General features: G+C 39.5%; 2 non-coding genes and 1 pseudogene across 2 annotated transcripts; 1 reads left to right on the top strand and 2 right to left on the bottom strand.

The window, feature by feature from the left end:
- Positions 1 to 3,677: 3,677 nt before the first annotated feature.
- Positions 3,678 to 3,749, bottom strand: TRNAH-GUG. The gene has a single exon. It is a non-coding gene; the product is annotated as a tRNA-His (tRNA).
- A 9,952-nt stretch (positions 3,750 to 13,701) lies between these two features.
- LOC113343504 lies at positions 13,702 to 14,554 on the top strand (annotated as a pseudogene).
- Positions 14,555 to 18,995: 4,441 nt separating this feature from the next.
- On the bottom strand, positions 18,996 to 19,067 carry TRNAH-GUG. The gene has a single exon. It is a non-coding gene; the product is annotated as a tRNA-His (tRNA).
- Positions 19,068 to 19,810: the final 743 nt, after the last annotated feature.

The raw sequence follows: 19,810 nt of genomic DNA, 5'->3' as shown, positions 1-19,810 counted from the left end.
AGCAATGGGATAGCAGAAACAAGGGAAGGGGCAAAAAAACCACTAGTTTCTTCAGCCCTGTTAGAGATTAGCCCATTAGTACTCAACCTAGATCCCATAGAACCCCTAGTTTTAAATCCCATATGTTCTGAGCAAAACCATTCCTTCTTCTTATATTACACTCACTGAGTTTCATTCTCATGGAAAGCTTATGGGCTCCTTCACCTTTAACCTAGCCAAAGATCTCCAGAATTTATTGTTTGATGCTGGGAAAAATGGTGATCTTGGAAAAAGAGTATGGAAACATGAAGATAATCAAAAATGGTTTTCTGCTACAAAGCTCGGCAATGCAAATGGGTATTACTTGCATATCACTCTTTCTAGACCTAGTCCCAAATCTTACCCGTCTTCATTCTACATTCCCTCTGGACCTCGTTTTGAGGGTTGGTGTTAAGATTATAGACCCACATTGTCTGCGCATCTAAGATCCTGCGGTTTATAATTTCTTAGGGCCTCTCCACTCATTGCCAATTGGTTATGAGTTGGATGCCCGTATTCTAACATGGTATCAGAGCAGGTTATTTTGCGACGAGTCATTAGACCGCGCCTTTACTCCGCGTCACCCAATTTATTGTCCACGTGTTAGACTCAACGAGGCGACACGTGAGAGGGCGTGTTAATATTATTAGAACCACATTGTCTGGGCATCTAAGATCATGCGGTGCACACACTTCTATCATGGTATCAGAGCTAGGCCTCTATGAGAGTGGAATGAGAAGTAGACCCAAAGGGCTGTCCATCCACCCATACAGAGGTCCACGTTGTAGTGGCTTATTCTCCTCCGCCCTACACGTGGAGGGGGAGCATGTTGGAGAAACTATAAGATAGTCCCACATAGCTAACTCCTTAGCCTAGATCTTAATATATAAGGTGTGGAGCCACTCCACTCATTGCCAATTGATTTTGAGTTGGAAGCCCACAAACTTCAAACAGTTTCTAACAATTTCAAGTTTCTAATAATAATTTAAAACAATTTAAGGTTTCCATCTCTCCTTGGGATGAAGCAAAACTTTTATAGCAAACATGCAATTCCGATGACGTAATTTGTCCTAGGACAAAGGTTCCAAGAAGCAAACACAGACACACGAACGGATATTCAGTCACTTTGCATGGGCACGCCGAGCAGTTGATCAACTCCCAAAATATAATCTACTGGAGAAGTTTGTGCATATGTTTTTCCATCCAGTTGGTTTTATCATTGATCATGCAGAAATTAACCATATAAAATTCTTTCGCTGAATGCTGTGCCGACTTTATAGCTTTAAAGAGATTAGCATCTTGCTGTAGGTACACCACTGACTCCAGATTGCTCAATAGCCTTTATAACTGGTCGCTTGACCAAGTCACAAATCACCTGAGTTTAATAAATAATTGATTACCTTAAAAGACCGTTGTTCCCCGTACGTTTTAGTTGGTTCTTCGGCCTTCCGTTCAATCTCAAACATACATTCATTAGCTGTATACCGAATGCAAAGATGTATTTGTATTAGGATTCTGTAAAGCATAATCTTGAAGACGATGATGCACAATGTTTTTCTAGTCTTGGCATGATAACCTACATGTAAAAACTGATTCAAAAGGTAACAATTTGAGAATCTCAAATTTAATCTCTACTGGGAGAAGGTTGAAATTCTTCATCAAAGACCAACACAAGGAAGACATCAGTAGCACCTAGCTGATTGCTCCACTCAAAAACCAAAGTTTATAATTACATAGTTTATCAAAGAGAGAGACTACTGAGTCAAATATTAAACTAGTATTATAGTTTTTAGAATTGTGACTAATAGAGTTTTTAGAGTTGTGACATGAGTTAACCAACTGTGCTGATCTGGACCCTGGGACGTTTCCCAACCAGTGGTGGAAGTAAGAGAGGGGAAAACAATCTTGCTAGACTAACCTCGGTTTGTACTAGGTGAGACAAAGGAGAAGCCAGATTCTCCATAGCAGTAATTGAGTATTATGAAGGTCTCACTATAGGTTCTTTAAGCACTAAATATAAAAGCGCCGAAGTGAAACAACAAGGAGATTAAATGATAATCAACTAACTTGCGATGCAAGGAGATTGAATAATAATTAATTAACTTGCGACGCAGGAGGTTGAATAATAATCAATTAGACAACAAGGAGATTGTCGTGCACAATCACTGGATAGTACAGATCGTACAACACTCATACTCAACCAAAATATAAATTCTTGGACAGCACGTCTAACTGCGGTAGGTGCTCTTCCCATGTGGATATCTCTATTATTTATAATTTATTCAAATAGATTCGTAAAACACTGAGCCATGATTCTGAATATAAATTATCATCTCTAGACCATGAAAATTAACAGAGCATTTCTAAACCTGGTTTTTTTTTCAATCTCAATTTCATTCTTGTGATGGCTTCTTCAACTACTTTTTCATCGTTAACAAATGATATCTTGATTGAGATCTTTATGTATCTTCCTCGAACTTCAATTTACAGATGCAAATCTGTCTCGAAGTTATGGTTATCTAACCTCTCAAACCCAAATTTAATTACCAAATGGTTCAGTATCATACACATACTCCCCACTATCTTGATCTTCACCCATCGAAATTTAGAAATGCATATCCCGATTCACATTCACAGCTAATCTCTGAAGATGATCATGGATTCTCTTTTGAGTTTCTTTTAAATGAGACTAACGGAAAGAGATGAACTACGTCTCTTGGCTTCTAGCAATGGTCTAGTACTTTGCTTTCCATGGAATGGTGGGGGAAGGTTTCATGTTTGTAATCCACTTACTCAACAATGGGTTTCACTTCCTTCACCACCGCGTCACGAACCTAGTTCATATGAGTATAATGGTATATTCTGTGAGAATTCATCGTCTTCAAGTTGTCGTACAAGGTTGTATGTATTCCAAGATTCGAGTCTTTAAAGGAATCTAATGTTGATATGTTTGATTCTGATATGGGTGAATGGAGAAGTTTCGAAGTTTCGTGTGATCAAGAGCTCTCGTATGGGCCACATAGAAGTGTTATTACTCTTAATGGTGCTCTGTTTATTCTGGAAGGATGGGATCGAATGTTAGTTTATAATCTGAATCAGAATAACGGAAGTTATGGACATCGGTGTAGTTTGATCAATTTTCCGGCCGTCCAAGTTTCGCTTATCGCGCCTTTGATGAGATTGATATCTTTAATAGTCGTACTCTTGGAGAGTCAGAAGGCCGGATCTGTTACGCTACAGCCGGAGTTACTCGGAGGCAAATAACTGTCAGTTCCTGGATGCTTGATGGGGACAAATAGCAAGTTTTGCACGAGGATATTTTAGTTGACGATACATTGGCAGAAATTTGTTTTCAGACATGTGATGTTAGAAGTATCCGTGTTTCAGATTTCAGTCCGGTAGACCGCAATGTTGTTTTGCTTGGCTGCGAGCATTGGGTTTGGTTGTACGACATCAAAACCAGAAGTTTTGAAGAGCTCAGATATTCTTCAATTTTGGCCAACGGAGATACCCGGTAGATGTATAAAGAAATTTAATGCATACTTCTCATCTACTTCTTATCGGTTCAGTTGTAAACTTATAATGCTCCAAGCTTAATGCCTTCCCCCACAAAGAACTTGCGGGTCTTGGAGAAAAAGAAAAAGAGAGAAAAAAGAATATGTGGCTGCTGGGATTCGAGCCCAGGTCTCCACGGCCACAACGTGGAATTCTTACCACTAAACTACAGCCACATTGGTGTCCTGCGCTTCTATCTATAAAGATATTAATATTTAGTACAACTATTTCCAACTACCTCCAAAGTATCAATAAGTGATGTTTGAATCTGGATATGAAGACTGGATAACAAGAAGATTTTGGTCCAAAGAAGATCCTTATACGATAATTTTTTATTGACATAGTACAATTTGAGTCACATGTGTGTTTTGTAATTTTTCTTATATAAGAAAATAAGGTCCCGAAGGCAATTACAAAATAGTGGAGATACTATGAGTCTCAGAGGACAGGTCCCGAGTTTCATAGTGTTGATCAGTGTTGTATCCTTCCTCAACAGCAGCATACAAATCACTCCTGATTTGTTGCATTAAGTTTTGGATCTCTGATTCTTCCCAGTGTTTAATATTACAGGTTGAACATAAAGTTGCTAAGTTTAAAGCTAAATAGTTTTGGGTGGAGTTGGTGGTACTCCACTCAGCTATTTTAAGATATTTGTAATTTCTAGAGTTTAATTTGAATCTCCTGTGCATTTGCTCAGCATGAAGTCTTTTCGCCAGCTTTATCAGATTGCATGAGTGTGATTCAATCTCTATTCGGCTTCTCAATTATGCTGCCCAATCAAAAGTCATCTCAGCTGTCATATGTTGAATCTCTAGATTGCTTGGAGGTGCCTGATCCCTCTTGCACTTGCATTCCCCTGTTAAATCAAAAAGGATTAAACCAAGTCCATAACAGTTCAGAGATATATTGAAATAAACTGCTACATTCAGTTTCAGAGTGAATATTGGAGGTGGAAGCCATTGTATTCTAAACTCGATAGTCTTTGTTTCCGCTGCCTCCTTATTATAACATGTGTACATAAAGTTGTTTTTATTTTTTGTTGTAGCAGTAAGTATAGTGTTTATATAAAGTTTGATGACCTTTGCTATATTTTTTGCTATAGTTTCGTGTTGTGAAAGTTAATACTACACCTCTCCTTAATATGCCATACATAAGTTATGTACAACTCAACTCTTTCATTAGTGTCAGTCTGGTTTCTATGTTCCTCTAAAATTTGTGTTAACCATAAGTGGAAATCATAATGATCTCCGTAGACTTCTCTACGGTAAGTCTTTAGTTCTATGCATACATCAGTTATTAAAGGACAATGCATGAAAAGATGGGTTAGAGTCTCCCTTTGGCAGTTGCAGATTTTGCATATATCTTCGATGTAGTGGATATGTTTTGCTACTGCTGATCCAGTTGGTAGAATATTGTGTGCTGCTTTGCGCAGAAATAGCTTAATAGAAGGGCTTGTGTTCAGAGTCCAAATTGTTTGCCAATTCTTTCTCCTTTCTATAACATTACTTCTACTTTTGGTTAGTTCCTTGTATAAAATTTTGACCGTGAACTTCCCATCTCTTGTAAGAGGCCATACTTTATCCTCCTGATTGTTATTTATCTTAGTGTGGCAAATGTTATAAGTTGTTTCCTCATTGAAGATCTCATGTATGAGTTCCTCATTCCATTAAGAGTTATTGATCATTAGATCATTTACTCTATGTATGTTTGCATTACAGTTTGGAGGTTTTATCAGAGGAACCCTGAACCCTGAACCCTGCCAAAAACTTGGCAGGGAGGCAATGCAGCAGGAACTGCAGCTGCAAGACAAAGGCAACAGAGAATGTGGCAAGGCAGCAGAGAATGCACTGTAGTGCAGTATCAACAGAGCTGCAGAGGAAGTTGCAGCTGCTCAAGCAGGGAAGAAAGTGCTAAACAGGAGTGCAACAGAGTTGCAGGGCAGGGGGGCACAATCAAGGTAAAAGCAACAGAGTTGCAGGGAAGTGGAGTGGAGCTTGTAGATACCGTCGGATGAGGTGATACAAACATACAAGACTATGGGTGGTAGAGATGATGAGCTGATTCTATCAGCGTACAAGTTTATGGTTTTAACGGTACAACCAATAAACCAAAAGGACAAGTAACTATGCGAATTCCTTTAAAGAACCTGACATCAGAGATTGTATTCTGCGTGGTTGACGTAGAATCACCCTATAATGCCTTGATTGGAAGACCATGGCTCCATAGTATTCTGAAAGTTACTTCAACTTTTCATCGGTGCATCAAATTCCCCATGCCCCAAGGTATTGGAATTATAAGAGGAGATCCAATTGAAAGCAAAACCTTTAAGGAAATAGATGTTGACAAGTGCGAAGAGCGTGACAGCAAGAGAAGAGATTGGAAGAAGCAGGTTCAGGAATGTCAAAGAGGCGAAAAACTAATGGTTGATGTCGTATCCAAAAATGAAGAAGTTAATAAGAATGATGGAAATGATGCTGAAACAGAATTTTTTGCGAGCAAACGCAGTAAGCGAATGCGAAAAACTGAATTTCAGGAAGGAGAATGGGTGTTGAAGCAAAATTTACATACTCATAAAAATGGTGAAGAAGTCATGGAAAGCATATGCGAAGGGCCGTATAAAGTTAAGAAAGCAATAGGTAATGGAATATACAAACTGGAAGAAGGAAAAGAAGGAAAGGCATCTACTGGAATCTGGAACCAGGTATATTTGAAGAAGTATGAGCCATGTGATAACTATCGCATGAGTGACACTGAAGAGCTTATGCGAATTAATGTTCTGAAAAACATTTGCGAACTCAAAGAAGAAAAAAAGGCGAAAGAAGCAAGTGAGTAGTCTTTGAAGCAAATCTATTTTTTATTCATGAGTAAGAACATAATAAAAATTCTATGTACTAGAGTTGTATAACTCAAAAGTAACAGTGGAATGAAAAACTTTATTTCATTATGAAGATATTGAGTTAAGAAAAGGCAAAAGTAAGACCTTATCATAAGACCTTAATAGAAGGCAACAAAAGTAAAGACTCTAATTAGGGAGGCTAGGCATCCAATTGTGGCGTGCACCTTAGTTCGCATAAATGCAAGAGGCAAAGATAAGACCTAACGCACGTCATAATTGGGGAAAACCTGGTGAACATGGCTCAAGGGAAAGCTACATCGACCCTGGAACTTGAGTCATGGAGATTTGGGGTAAGATGAAATCCCATCCAGGAGAGACACCTAAATCGAAATATTAAGGTAATAACATCTCTCCTAAGGAGTGCAGAAACTCGATCAGGGCGCCGAGGTACACGGTTGAGTCAAGAGTGACCGGGGATTCTGGAGGCGTACCTTGCCACGCTTGACAAGTCCTGACTATGATGCACTTGGTCCGAAGAAACCCCACTTAGGGTGCGGTCTTGTAACCATAAACCTTATCGGTAGAGGGGTAAGAAACTGTGAAATCAACTGATTGTTGCTTTACCGGATGGAAGGAGCCCACCATAACCCGGTCGGGGTAAGCCTCCTTGGAGGGGCAATCAGGGGGAATATAAGGACGACATCCTCCATTAGGAAGCTGAATTGTGTCAAAAGACGAAAATATCATGAGGCTTTTTACTCACGGGAGTATTAAGGCTTATCGTATTTACGCGACAATTAAACCTGCAGAGGCAACAATACAAGAATATGATAAGGCGAGATCAATGGGTCATTACACTAAAATGTAAGGACCGCCTGCGATCTCGTCGCACAATAATAAACAATATGATAGGAAAAATAAGACCTTTAATTAAGAAGGAAAAATAAGACCTCATGAATTAATTCTGTCTGATCGCAGAAGATAAATATACTGCAAGTTTCATAACTGAGGCAAGCAACAAAGACATGTTTATTCGTCCATCATTCTGTGGCAACTAATAGAGGCAAGAATGGGAATGGAAGCATGAACAAGAATGTTATTTGACCCATATGATAGACTCATGCACATGTGAGAAATGATGGTGCTTTGTTATTCACAAAATTGATACTTAAAAGGTGTGCATTGAAAAAGAAGTTTAAAGAACATAAAGATATGATTAATTTCCGCATGGATTACTTTCACTATTTCGCTCATTCTCAGAATCACCTCCATCTCGCTCAGGATCAGTCTTACCAGTTTCTTATTCTTCGTGTTCTTCATACTCCCCTTCACTATCAGAAATGTTAGACATTACTTCGTTGGGAGCAACATCAACAAGCTTATAATTTAAAAGAGGAATGTTATTATTGACACAGATTTTCTTAACTGCTGCATCACGGACACGAACATCATCTTTTCTATTATTGGAGACAGTGATAGTATAGTTCCTCTTAAGTTTCTGATATTTGGAGTTGCGAGCGGTTAACTTCGCACCCAGCTTCTCAGTTTCCTCAAGATGTCTTTTCTCTTCAGCAATTAACTTCGCCTGGGATGCAAATCTTATCCATCCAAGGTCGCCAGGTAACGCGTGGTATCCTTTGGCCCAAATTTTGGCCGCGCCCAAACTATGTCAAACCCTAGTTTCTGGACGCGCCTAAACTATGCCAAAATCCTAGCTTGGCCACGCCTAAACCATGCCATACCGGCCTTTACTTCAGGCTTCCAAAATGAAGGGTTGCAACAATCAACGACCACCCTTCCATCTGAAATGCAAATCTTAGACGTCCAAGGTTGCCAGATAACGCGTGGTAGCCTTTGGCCCAAATTTTGGCCGCGCCCAAACTATGCTAAGACTCAATTTTTTGGCCGCGCCTAAACTATGCAAAAATCCTAGCTTGACCACGCCTAAACCATGCCAGCCGCACCACATGGCCAATGGCATTCCGTGCAACCTTTCCGCGCCAAGGCATGCCAACCATGCCACATGTGCCAATGTCATGCCGTGCCAGCCTCATCTCTATGCCAAGGCATGCCAACCATGCCACATGTGCCAATGGAATGCCGTGCAACCTTTCCGCGCCAAGGCATGACAACCGTGCCGCATGTGCCAATGGGATGCCGCGCCACATCTCCGCGCCCAAAGCATACCAACCATGCCAGTGCTCCACATGTGCCAATGGCATATCGTGCCAGCCACATCTCCGTGCCAAGGCATGCCAACCATGCCATCCGCACCGCTATGCCAAAACCATGCCAGCCTTTCCTCCACGCCGTTGGCTTCCAAAACGAAGGGTTGCGAAAATCAACGGCCACCCTTCCATTTAAGATGCATATCTTAGCCGTCCAAGGTCACCAGCTAACGCGTGGCAACCTTTGGCCAAACGCCAAGCCCTAATTTTGGCCGCGCCCAAACTATGCTGAAACCCTAGTTCTTGGCCGCGCCTAAACTATGCCAAAATCCAAGCTTGGCCACGCCTAACCAAGTCAAAGCCATGCCGGCCATGCTTTCATGTAGCTGGCTACCAAACGAAGGGTTGCAATAATCAACGGCTACCCTTCCTCTCAAGATGCAAATCTCGACCGTCGAGAGTCACCACCGAGCCGCCAAGTCTCCCAAGCTCAACTTGCCAAACAACATCAACCTGCTACATGTTTTCCACGAAAAACACTCGAGACATCAACACATGTCACAAACTGGGGGATACTCATTAGGGTATTGGTTTGGCGGTTTAAAGCGTGAAGCGTACACTACGCCCGTTACAAGACAGTGTCATAAGAATGAGGCGGTTAGTAAATATCGGGAGTAATGGTGAAACGCTTTCCTTCATTATGGAACATCAATTCCAGGCGTTACCAGTTACCACCTCCTCCCATTTACTCATTCGTTTCCATTTCTCACGATATCAGAGTACGTTTCACTTCGACTTGTATAAATAGGTCTTACCCATTACCACCGAACAACAAGTTTTGGTCAGGAGCATACAATACTCAGAAATCACTTGTTAGATTTCCCATATGTTAGCTTTCACTTTCTGATACAAGTCAAACAACTATTCTTCCAGAATCAACTACTCTGGTCTCAACACTCTCTTCACTTCCCTCACCAAAACCAACCCTTCTCCTTCACTTTGTGACCGAAGCAAGTCTGGAACGGCCATTTCTTGGTTTAGTCCGGATTTGTACAGATTTATCTCTCGAATCTAAAGTACTCCCTTGCAGTACATTGCTTATGGTTAAGACTCGTTTCTCCACAACACACGAAATTACCGAAACCAGCAGAACTTGTATTCACCCTCAAACAGCTGCATATTTCCATGTGCAGAATAATAAGCTTGAGCCAAGAGCCAAGACGGGTATGTTAAGGGATATAGGTTGTGGTGCCCAGAATTGGATAAATTTGTGGTGAGCAGAGATGTTACATTTGATGAGTCACTGATGTTATCCTCCGGTGTGGTTGACTCTCAGGTGGAGCCAAGTAGAGATGGTGGATCTCAAGTTTTGGAGATTGATGCTCAAGATGATTCTATAAATGAATATTCGCAGCAAAATACTTTTATAGATGAGGATGTTACTAATGAAGATAACTTAGGACAACAAGAAGAACAACCATTAATTGGACGCGACAGACTAAGAAGAGCAATTATGAAGCCAGCAAGGTTCCAAGACACAGTGGCTTTTGTATTAACAATGTTTGATGAAGCGCCTTCTGGTTTCAAAGAAGCGTTAAAGGATCCTCATGTGGAGGATTGGAAATTTGCTATGGAAGAGGAAATGCAATCTCTTCCCAAAAATAAAACTTGGGAATTGGTACCATTACCTAATGGAAAGAAGTCTATTGGCAGCAAGTGGGTTTTTACCAAGAAAGATGGTGTTCTGGGCTCCAAAAACGGTGTACGATATAAGGCGCGACAGTATCAAAAGTTTATGCACAATTGGAAGGCATTGACTACCATGAAATCTTCTCTCCGGTGGTAAAACATACTTCTATTCGGGTCATTTTAGCTATGGTGGGTTATTTTGATATCGAGTTAGAACAACTTGACATCAAAACTGCGTTCTTACACGGAGACTTGGAGGAAGACATATACATTTCACAGCCCGAAGGATTTAACGTTGTTGGTAAAGAAAGTTTAGTATGCAAGTTGAAGAAATCTTTGTACGGACTAAAACAATCGCCTCGAAAATGGTACTTAAGATTTGATAATTTCATGCTTGATCGGGGATTTGCACGAAGTGAATTCGATCACTGTGTATACTTCAGGAGACTACAAGACGGTTCTTCTATTTTCTTACTTCTCTATGTTAACAACATGCTTATTGCTGCCAAAAGCATGGGGGAAATTAACAAGCTCAAGTTTGAATTGGGTAGAGAGAGTTTGAACTGAAAGATATGGGTCCAACACAGAAAATTATTGGGATGGAGATTGTTAGAGACAGAAGTAGTGGATGTGTTCGTCTTAGTCAAAGGCAAAATCTACAAAAGGTTGTGGAACGTTTTGGAATGCAAAACTCATAGCCTGTTGTGACTCCTTTGGCATCTCATATGAAACTGTCAGCAAGTATGTCTCCATCAACAAATGAGGAACGCGATTACATGTACAAGGTTCCTTATGCGAGTGCGGTTGGTAGTCTCATGTATTCGATGGTTTGCACTCGGCCAGATATTTCACAGGCAGTCAGAGTGGTTAGTAGGTATATGGTTAATCCAGGAAAATAGCACTGGAATGCTGTGAAATGGATATTGCGTTTTTTGTGCGGCACATTGGAGGTTGGTTTGGTGTACCAGAGAGATGCAAGTTTGGGGTCTTATGTCAAAGGTTATGTGGATTCAGATTACGCAGGTGACTTGGATAAACCCCGGTCTACAACAGGCTACGTATTTACTTTAGTTGGCGTTCTATGTTGCAGTCAACAATTGCATTATCTACTACAGAAGCTAAATATATGGCAGTTACAGAGGGTGTCAAGGAAGCTTTGTGGTTACAAGGTATGGTTAGTGACATGGGAATTTCTCAAGAAAATATGAGTCTACTGTGACAGTCAAAGTGCTATTCATTTAGCTAAGAATCAGGTTCACCATGCACGGACCAAGCACATCGACATTCGGTTTCATTTTATACGAGAGACTGTCGACGAAGGTGAAATTTGTCTTAAGAAAATCAGCACTCATGAAAATCCAGCCGACATGATGACGAAGACGGTACCAGCGGTGAAGTTTGAGCATTGCTCAAATTTGATAAACATCCTCAGAAATTAAGCACTTTTGGGTTCAACGCGCTGTAATGGCGCAAAGACATCGAAGTTTGTAGCACTAAGTTGGCACAATTTATCATGCCAAGGTGGAGATTCTTGAAGATCATGTGAATGTGGCGTGAAAAATTGAGACAAGGTGGAGATTTGTGGAGCTATTCCTACATAGTGAGTACTGTTGTCACAACAATCAGTACACTATTGGAAAAGCTGCTATTGTCTCATTTTTCATATGGAGTAGTTTTTTGTTTACCAAAACAAAACTACAGGGTACGTACAAGACAACTTTTGTTTACCAAACAAAAGTACACAGGATGTGAAGACAATTAATGTGCCTACACATTAGACTTTCACAATGTGAAAGTATGGAGCTCTTTTGGTACAACACGGAGTTGTCCCTTAATTCAGGGATCAATGTCGCATGGAAAGACCCTATAAAAGGGGTTCTTCATTAGCTTGTTTAAGCATCGCAGAGTTTCACAACTCAAGTAGCTGCGACAAGAGATAAAGAGAGTTAGCTTTCTTTTGTGTGCAGAGAGTTGTAATGAGACTTTATTTGAAAGGTCTTGGTGAGAAATCAGTGTGTATTCTTCTTGAATTATTATAGTGAAACAATCTTCTTTGTCCGTGGACGTAGGAAACTTGCCGAACCACGTAAATTGCTGTGTGCTTCTCTTTTCTATTGAGTGTTTCTATCATGTTAGGTGTATTTTCTCACTGATCTACTTTCCGCAATAATCAATCGGGATAGTAGTGCACGACTATTCCCTACACAACAGAGATGCTGGGGAAATGCACGAGTCATTTGCGATACAGGTGATGCCAACAGCATTTCCGCAGCCAACCTGGACAGACAAAGATGATGATTTTTGTCGTCCGCCTCCCCCCAAATATGTCCCTTTGGATATGGGAGATGTTTTCTCTATTGCACAATTGTTCTCGTCCGAAGAAGACCCACGGGGAGGAGATGATGAAGGTATGACTGTTTTCTCTATTTCTCAACTGTTCTCTTCTGAAGATGATGAACGCGGAACTGGATTAGGATAGTTGCTGGACTAGTCCTTTACAGATTACATGAATCTAGATATATAAGTCAATGTTTCAATTTTAAGGTGTTTGTTGTTCCATGATGCTTGTTTATGCAGATAAAGAAATTTAATACATACTTCTCATTGGTTCAGTTGTAAACTTATAATACTCCAAGCTTAATGCCTTCACCCACAAAGAACCCTGGCATATAGAACTTGCGGGTCTTGGAGAAAAATAAAAAAACGAAAAAAAAAAAGAGTGATAGAGAGAAAAAAAAACTTTGATGTGGCTGCTGGGATTCGGGCCCAAGTCTCCACGGCCACAACGTGGAATTCTTACCACTAAACTAAAGCTACATTGGTGTCCTGTAATTCTATCTACACACAGATTACGTATGCAGACATTTAGTACCACGATTTCCAACGATGTTTAAGTTTATAATAAGTGATGTTTGAATCTGGATAACAAGATGATTTTGGTCCAACTGAGATACCCTTTGGCCGCTTAGCTAAACTTGATATAGTACAATTTGAGCCAAATGTCTGTTTTGTAATTTGGTAGTAGGGATTAGCCAGAAAAGTGCAAGCTTAAAGCTTTCACTGCAAGAACCGAACCCTAAATAAACCTGCACCGCCAGGCTTGCCTTGTGGGCAGGTCCGGCCAAAACCTCAATTTTAGTTAGTTTCTTAATGTAGGATTTCCTTTTTCTAACTTCGGTCTGTTTCTTAGTGCTATATGGAAATTGAAGCCTATATAAGAAGACCAAGTATTATAATCAGAGTTATATTTTTTCTTAGGGAATACTTTCTGGTTTTCTATAGCTTATATAGATCTATCAATCTTGCGATAGTTTTCATCTCTCTGGTTTTCTAGGCTTCCATCCCTCTCCGAACATTTGAAGCTGGTTTTCTATGATATATAGTATCGGTCCATTCTGTTCAACACAATTTCCAAAACTCTAACTCTCAATTATCATGGCTGCCCTTACTACACCAAAAAGCTTCTTATTCAAACAACATTCTTCTACAGTAAAAGCACACCCATATTCCTCCAAAACTCCCCCTTTTTTCCTCCCTCCACTATCCAAACCGTTCCAACCAAAAAAACTCCAGTTAACTCGCAAGAAATTCGATAAAAAAGTGATAATAACTGCAACCAAGAAGGGAAAAAGTAGTAACGACAGAGTTCAACAAGTTCACAGTATTGAAGAATTCGACGAAGCACTTCAAACAGCGAGAGACAAGCTTGTAGTAGCCGCAAGTTATAGTAAACATAATCAGAAAATCTATCCTTTCATGGAAGATTTAAGTAGAAGATGTAATGACACTAAGTTTGTATTAGTAAGGGGTGATGAATCTAACAAGACAAGAGCGCTTTGTGAAAGAGAAAAAATTGAAAAAGTTCCACACTTTAATTTTTACAGAAGTATGGAGAAAATCCATGAAGAAAGCGGTATAATTGGTCGGGATGAACTCATGCGAGACGTATTATACTACGGAGACAATTATTCAGGTGTAATTCAATTATATTCAAGAAAAGATGTGGAAAATCTGTTTGAAGAACATAGAATAAATAACAAGTTAATTGTTCTGGACGTAGGGTTAAAACATTGCCGACCATGTGTTAAGGTATATCCAACCGTCTTAATGCTATCACGACTAATGAGGGATACTGTAGTTTTCGCAAGAATGGATGGAGATGAAAATGATAGCTGTATGCAATTCTTGAAAGATATGAAAATTGTTAAAGCTCCAACATTTATGTTTGTCAGAGATGGTGTTGTGTGGAAGGTATGTTGGGTCTGGTAATGTAGAAACTTATACGTGAAATACTAAGATACCGAGAAGTTGGAGTTGCCTCTACTTGTTCATATCTAGCTCCCTTCTTGCGCCCAACTGGACCAGTAAGCACCCCAACAAACTTGGGGAGTCATTCAATGATACAAATTTAGATTTTGAGTTCAATAAGGAGAAGGAGAAAAGATTACTGGTTGGGGTATGAGTTTGAATATTTTAACTTGACGTCTGATGCATTTTCATATAAGCCTAATCACCACAGAACACATTATATTCTTCAGATATGTGGTCAACGGTAATGTCATAAGTTTATACATGGATTCGGCAAGACAAAATATTTTTGCACTGATGGTTGTTGGTATCTCTACAAGTTTTGCCAAACTTCTGTTCCAAAGCGATGAAGAAATCATTCTTTTTTATACGGTTAATCTTCGTTTCGTTTGTTGTTCTGTCACTTCACTTGTACGTCCCGTAGAGAATTGAGCATGTTGTTTAGGACGTTTGGTTTAGTACGTATGTATACTTTTATAGCTTTTAACTCCTTTGTTTTGATCTTCAGAATATAACTTCTTTATCAACTGTAGTCTCTCAATATCATGTCAAAACTGAGAAAATTTCATAGGAATGAAAATATGGTTTTTACAGCATTTGTAACTTTGTAAGTCGAACCACTGTTACAGCTATAAAATATATATGACGAAGTAATTGCAGGCTAAGAACATATTTGAGTTATTGTCCCTCGATCAATGAAACCACTATCTTTGTTTCTCTTTTCTTCTCAAAATGTAAAGGCAAGCAATTTTATAGCAGATAACAATTTCAAGTTTCAAAAAAACCACTAGTTTCTTCATCCCTGTTAGAGATTAGATCCATTAGTTACCTCCAACCTAGATCCCATAGAACCCCTAGTTTTAAATCCCATATGTTCTGAGCAAAACCATTCCTTCTTCTTATATTACACTCACTGAGTTTCATTCTCATGGAAAGCTTATGGGCTCCTTCACCTTTAACCTAGCCAAAGATCTCCAGAATTTATTGTTTGATGCTGGGAAAAATGGTGATCTTGGAAAAAGAGTATGGAAACATGAAGATAATCAAAAATGGTTTTCTGCTACAAAGCTCGGCAATGCAAATGGGTATTACTTGCATATCACTCTTTCTAGACCTAGTCCCAAATCTTACCCGTCTTCATTCTACATTCCCTCTGGACCTCGTTTTGAGGGTTGGTGTTAAGATTATTAGACCCACATTGTCTGCGCATCTAAGATCCTGCGGTTTATAATTTCTTAGGGCCTCTCCACTCATTGCCAATTGGTTATGAGTTGGATGCCCGTATTCTAACATGGTATCAGAGCAGGTTATTTTGCGACGAGTCATTAGACCGCGCCTTTACTCTCCGGTCACCCAATTTATTGTCCACGTGTTAGACTCAACGAGGCGACACGTGAGAGGGCGTGTTAATATTATTAGAACCACATTGTCTGGGCATCTAAGATCATGCGGTGCACACACTTCTATCATGGTATCAGAGCTAGGCCTCTATGAGAGTGGAATGAGAAGTAGACCCAAAGGGCTGTCCATCCACCCATACAGAGGTCCACGTTGTAGTGGCTTATTCTCCTCCGCCCTACACGTGGAGGGGGAGCATGTTGGAGAAACTATAAGATAGTCCCACATAGCTAACTCCTTAGCCTAGATCTTAATATATAAGGTGTGGAGCCACTCCACTGCCAATTGATTTTGAGTTGGAAGCCCACAAACTTCAAACAGTTTCTAACAATTTCAAGTTTCTAATAATAATTTAAAACAATTTAAGGTTTCCATCTCTCCTTGGGATGAAGCAAAACTTTTATAGCAAACATGCAATTCCGATGACGTAATTTGTCCTAGGACAAAGGTTCCAAGAAGCAAAACAGACACACGAACGGATATTCAGTCACTTTGCATGGGCACGCCGAGCAGTTGATCAACTCCCAAAATATAATCTACTGGAGAAGTTTGTGCATATGTTTTTCCATCCAGTTGGTTTTATCATTGATCATGCAGAAATTAACCATATAAAATTCTTTCGCTGAATGCTGTGCCGACTTTATAGCTTTAAAGAGATTAGCATCTGCTGTAGGTACACCACTGACTCCAGATTGCTCAATAGCCTTTATAACTGGTCGCTTGACCAAGTCACAAATCACCTGAGTTTAATAAATAATTGATTACCTTAAAAGACCGTTGTTCCCCGTACGTTTTAGTTGGTTCTTCGGCCTTCCGTTCAATCTCAAACATACATTCATTAGCTGTATACCGAATGCAAAGATGTATTTGTATTAGGATTCTGTAAAGCATAATCTTGAAGACGATGATGCACAATGTTTTTCTAGTCTTGGCATGATAACCTACATGTAAAAACTGATTCAAAAGGTAACAATTTGAGAATCTCAAATTTAATCTCTACTGGGAGAAGGTTGAAATTCTTCATCAAAGACCAACACAAGGAAGACATCAGTAGCACCTAGCTGATTGCTCCACTCAAAAACCAAAGTTTATAATTACATAGTTTATCAAAGAGAGAGACTACTGAGTCAAATATTAAACTAGTATTATAGTTTTTAGAATTGTGACTAATAGAGTTTTTAGAGTTGTGACATGAGTTAACCAACTGTGCTGATCTGGACCCTGGGACGTTTCCCAACCAGTGGTGGAAGTAAGAGAGGGGAAAACAATCTTGCTAGACTAACCTCGGTTTGTACTAGGTGAGACAAAGGAGAAGCCAGATTCTCCATAGCAGTAATTGAGTATTATGAAGGTCTCACTATAGGTTCTTTAAGCACTAAATATAAAAGCGCCGAAGTGAAACAACAAGGAGATTAAATGATAATCAACTAACTTGCGATGCAAGGAGATTGAATAATAATTAATTAACTTGCGACGCAGGAGGTTGAATAATAATCAATTAGACAACAAGGAGATTGTCGTGCACAATCACTGGATAGTACAGATCGTACAACACTCATACTCAACCAAAATATAAATTCTTGGACAGCACGTCTAACTGCGGTAGGTGCTCTTCCCATGTGGATATCTCTATTATTTATAATTTATTCAAATAGATTCGTAAAACACTGAGCCATGATTCTGAATATAAATTATCATCTCTAGACCATGAAAATTAACAGAGCATTTCTAAACCTGGTTTTTTTTTCAATCTCAATTTCATTCTTGTGATGGCTTCTTCAACTACTTTTTCATCGTTAACAAATGATATCTTGATTGAGATCTTTATGTATCTTCCTCGAACTTCAATTTACAGATGCAAATCTGTCTCGAAGTTATGGTTATCTAACCTCTCAAACCCAAATTTAATTACCAAATGGTTCAGTATCATACACATACTCCCCACTATCTTGATCTTCACCCATCGAAATTTAGAAATGCATATCCCGATTCACATTCACAGCTAATCTCTGAAGATGATCATGGATTCTCTTTTGAGTTTCTTTTAAATGAGACTCTAACGGAAAGAGATGAACTACGTCTCTTGGCTTCTAGCAATGGTCTAGTACTTTGCTTTCCATGGAATGGTGGGGGAAGGTTTCATGTTTGTAATCCACTTACTCAACAATGGGTTTCACTTCCTTCACCACCGCGTCACGAACCTAGTTCATATGAGTATAATGGTATATTCTGTGAGAATTCATCGTCTTCAAGTTGTCGTACAAGGTTGTATGTATTCCAAGATTCGAGTCTTTAAAGGAATCTAATGTTGATATGTTTGATTCTGATATGGGTGAATGGAGAAGTTTCGAAGTTTCGTGTGATCAAGAGCTCTCGTATGGGCCACATAGAAGTGTTATTACTCTTAATGGTGCTCTGTTTATTCTGGAAGGATGGGATCGAATGTTAGTTTATAATCTGAATCAGAATAACGGAAGTTATGGACATCGGTGTAGTTTGATCAATTTTCCGGGTCCAAGTTTCGCTTATCGCGCCTTTGATGAGATTGATATCTTTAATAGTCGTACTCTTGGAGAGTCAGAAGGCCGGATCTGTTACGCTACAGCCGGAGTTACTCGGAGGCAAATAACTGTCAGTTCCTGGATGCTTGATGGGGACAAATAGCAAGTTTTGCACGAGGATATTTTAGTTGACGATACATTGGCAGAAATTTGTTTTCAGACATGTGATGTTAGAAGTATCCGTGTTTCAGATTTCAGTCCGGTAGACCGCAATGTTGTTTTGCTTGGCTGCGAGCATTGGGTTTGGTTGTACGACATCAAAACCAGAAGTTTTGAAGAGCTCAGATATTCTTCAATTTTGGCCAACGGAGATACCCGGTAGATGTATAAAGAAATTTAATGCATACTTCTCATCTACTTCTTATCGGTTCAGTTGTAAACTTATAATGCTCCAAGCTTAATGCCTTCCCCCACAAAGAACTTGCGGGTCTTGGAGAAAAAGAAAAAGAGAGAAAAAGAATATGTGGCTGCTGGGATTCGAGCCCAGGTCTCCACGGCCACAACGTGGAATTCTTACCACTAAACTACAGCCACATTGGTGTCCTGCGCTTCTATCTATAAATATTAATATTTAGTACAACTATTTCCAACTACCTCCAAAGTATCAATAAGTGATGTTTGAATCTGGATATGAAGACTGGATAACAAGAAGATTTTGGTCCAAAGAAGATCCTTATACGATAATTTTTTATTGACATAGTACAATTTGAGTCACATGTGTGTTTTGTAATTTTTCTTATATAAGAAAATAAGGTCCCGAAGGCAATTACAAAATAGTGGAGATACTATGAGTCTCAGAGGACAGGTCCCGAGTTTCATAGTGTTGATCAGTGTTGTATCCTTCCTCAACAGCAGCATACAAATCACTCCTGATTTGTTGCATTAAGTTTTGGATCTCTGATTCTTCCCAGTGTTTAATATTACAGGTTGAACATAAAGTTGCTAAGTTTAAAGCTAAATAGTTTTGGGTGGAGTTGGTGGTACTCCACTCAGCTATTTTAAGATATTTGTAATTTCTAGAGTTTAATTTGAATCTCCTGTGCATTTGCTCAGCATGAAGTCTTTTCGCCAGCTTTATCAGATTGCATGAGTGTGATTCAATCTCTATTCGGCTTCTCAATTATGCTGCCCAATCAAAAGTCATCTCAGCTGTCATATGTTGAATCTCTAGATTGCTTGGAGGTGCCTGATCCCTCTTGCACTTCTGCATTCCCCTGTTAAATCAAAAAGGATTAAACCAAGTCCATAACAGTTCAGAGATATATTGAAATAAACTG

Source organism: Papaver somniferum, unplaced genomic scaffold (assembly GCF_003573695.1).
Source record: "Papaver somniferum cultivar HN1 unplaced genomic scaffold, ASM357369v1 unplaced-scaffold_6, whole genome shotgun sequence".
In the NCBI taxonomy this organism is placed as follows: Eukaryota; Viridiplantae; Streptophyta; class Magnoliopsida; order Ranunculales; family Papaveraceae; genus Papaver; species Papaver somniferum.
This window is presented reverse-complemented; position numbering and strand designations above follow the sequence as displayed.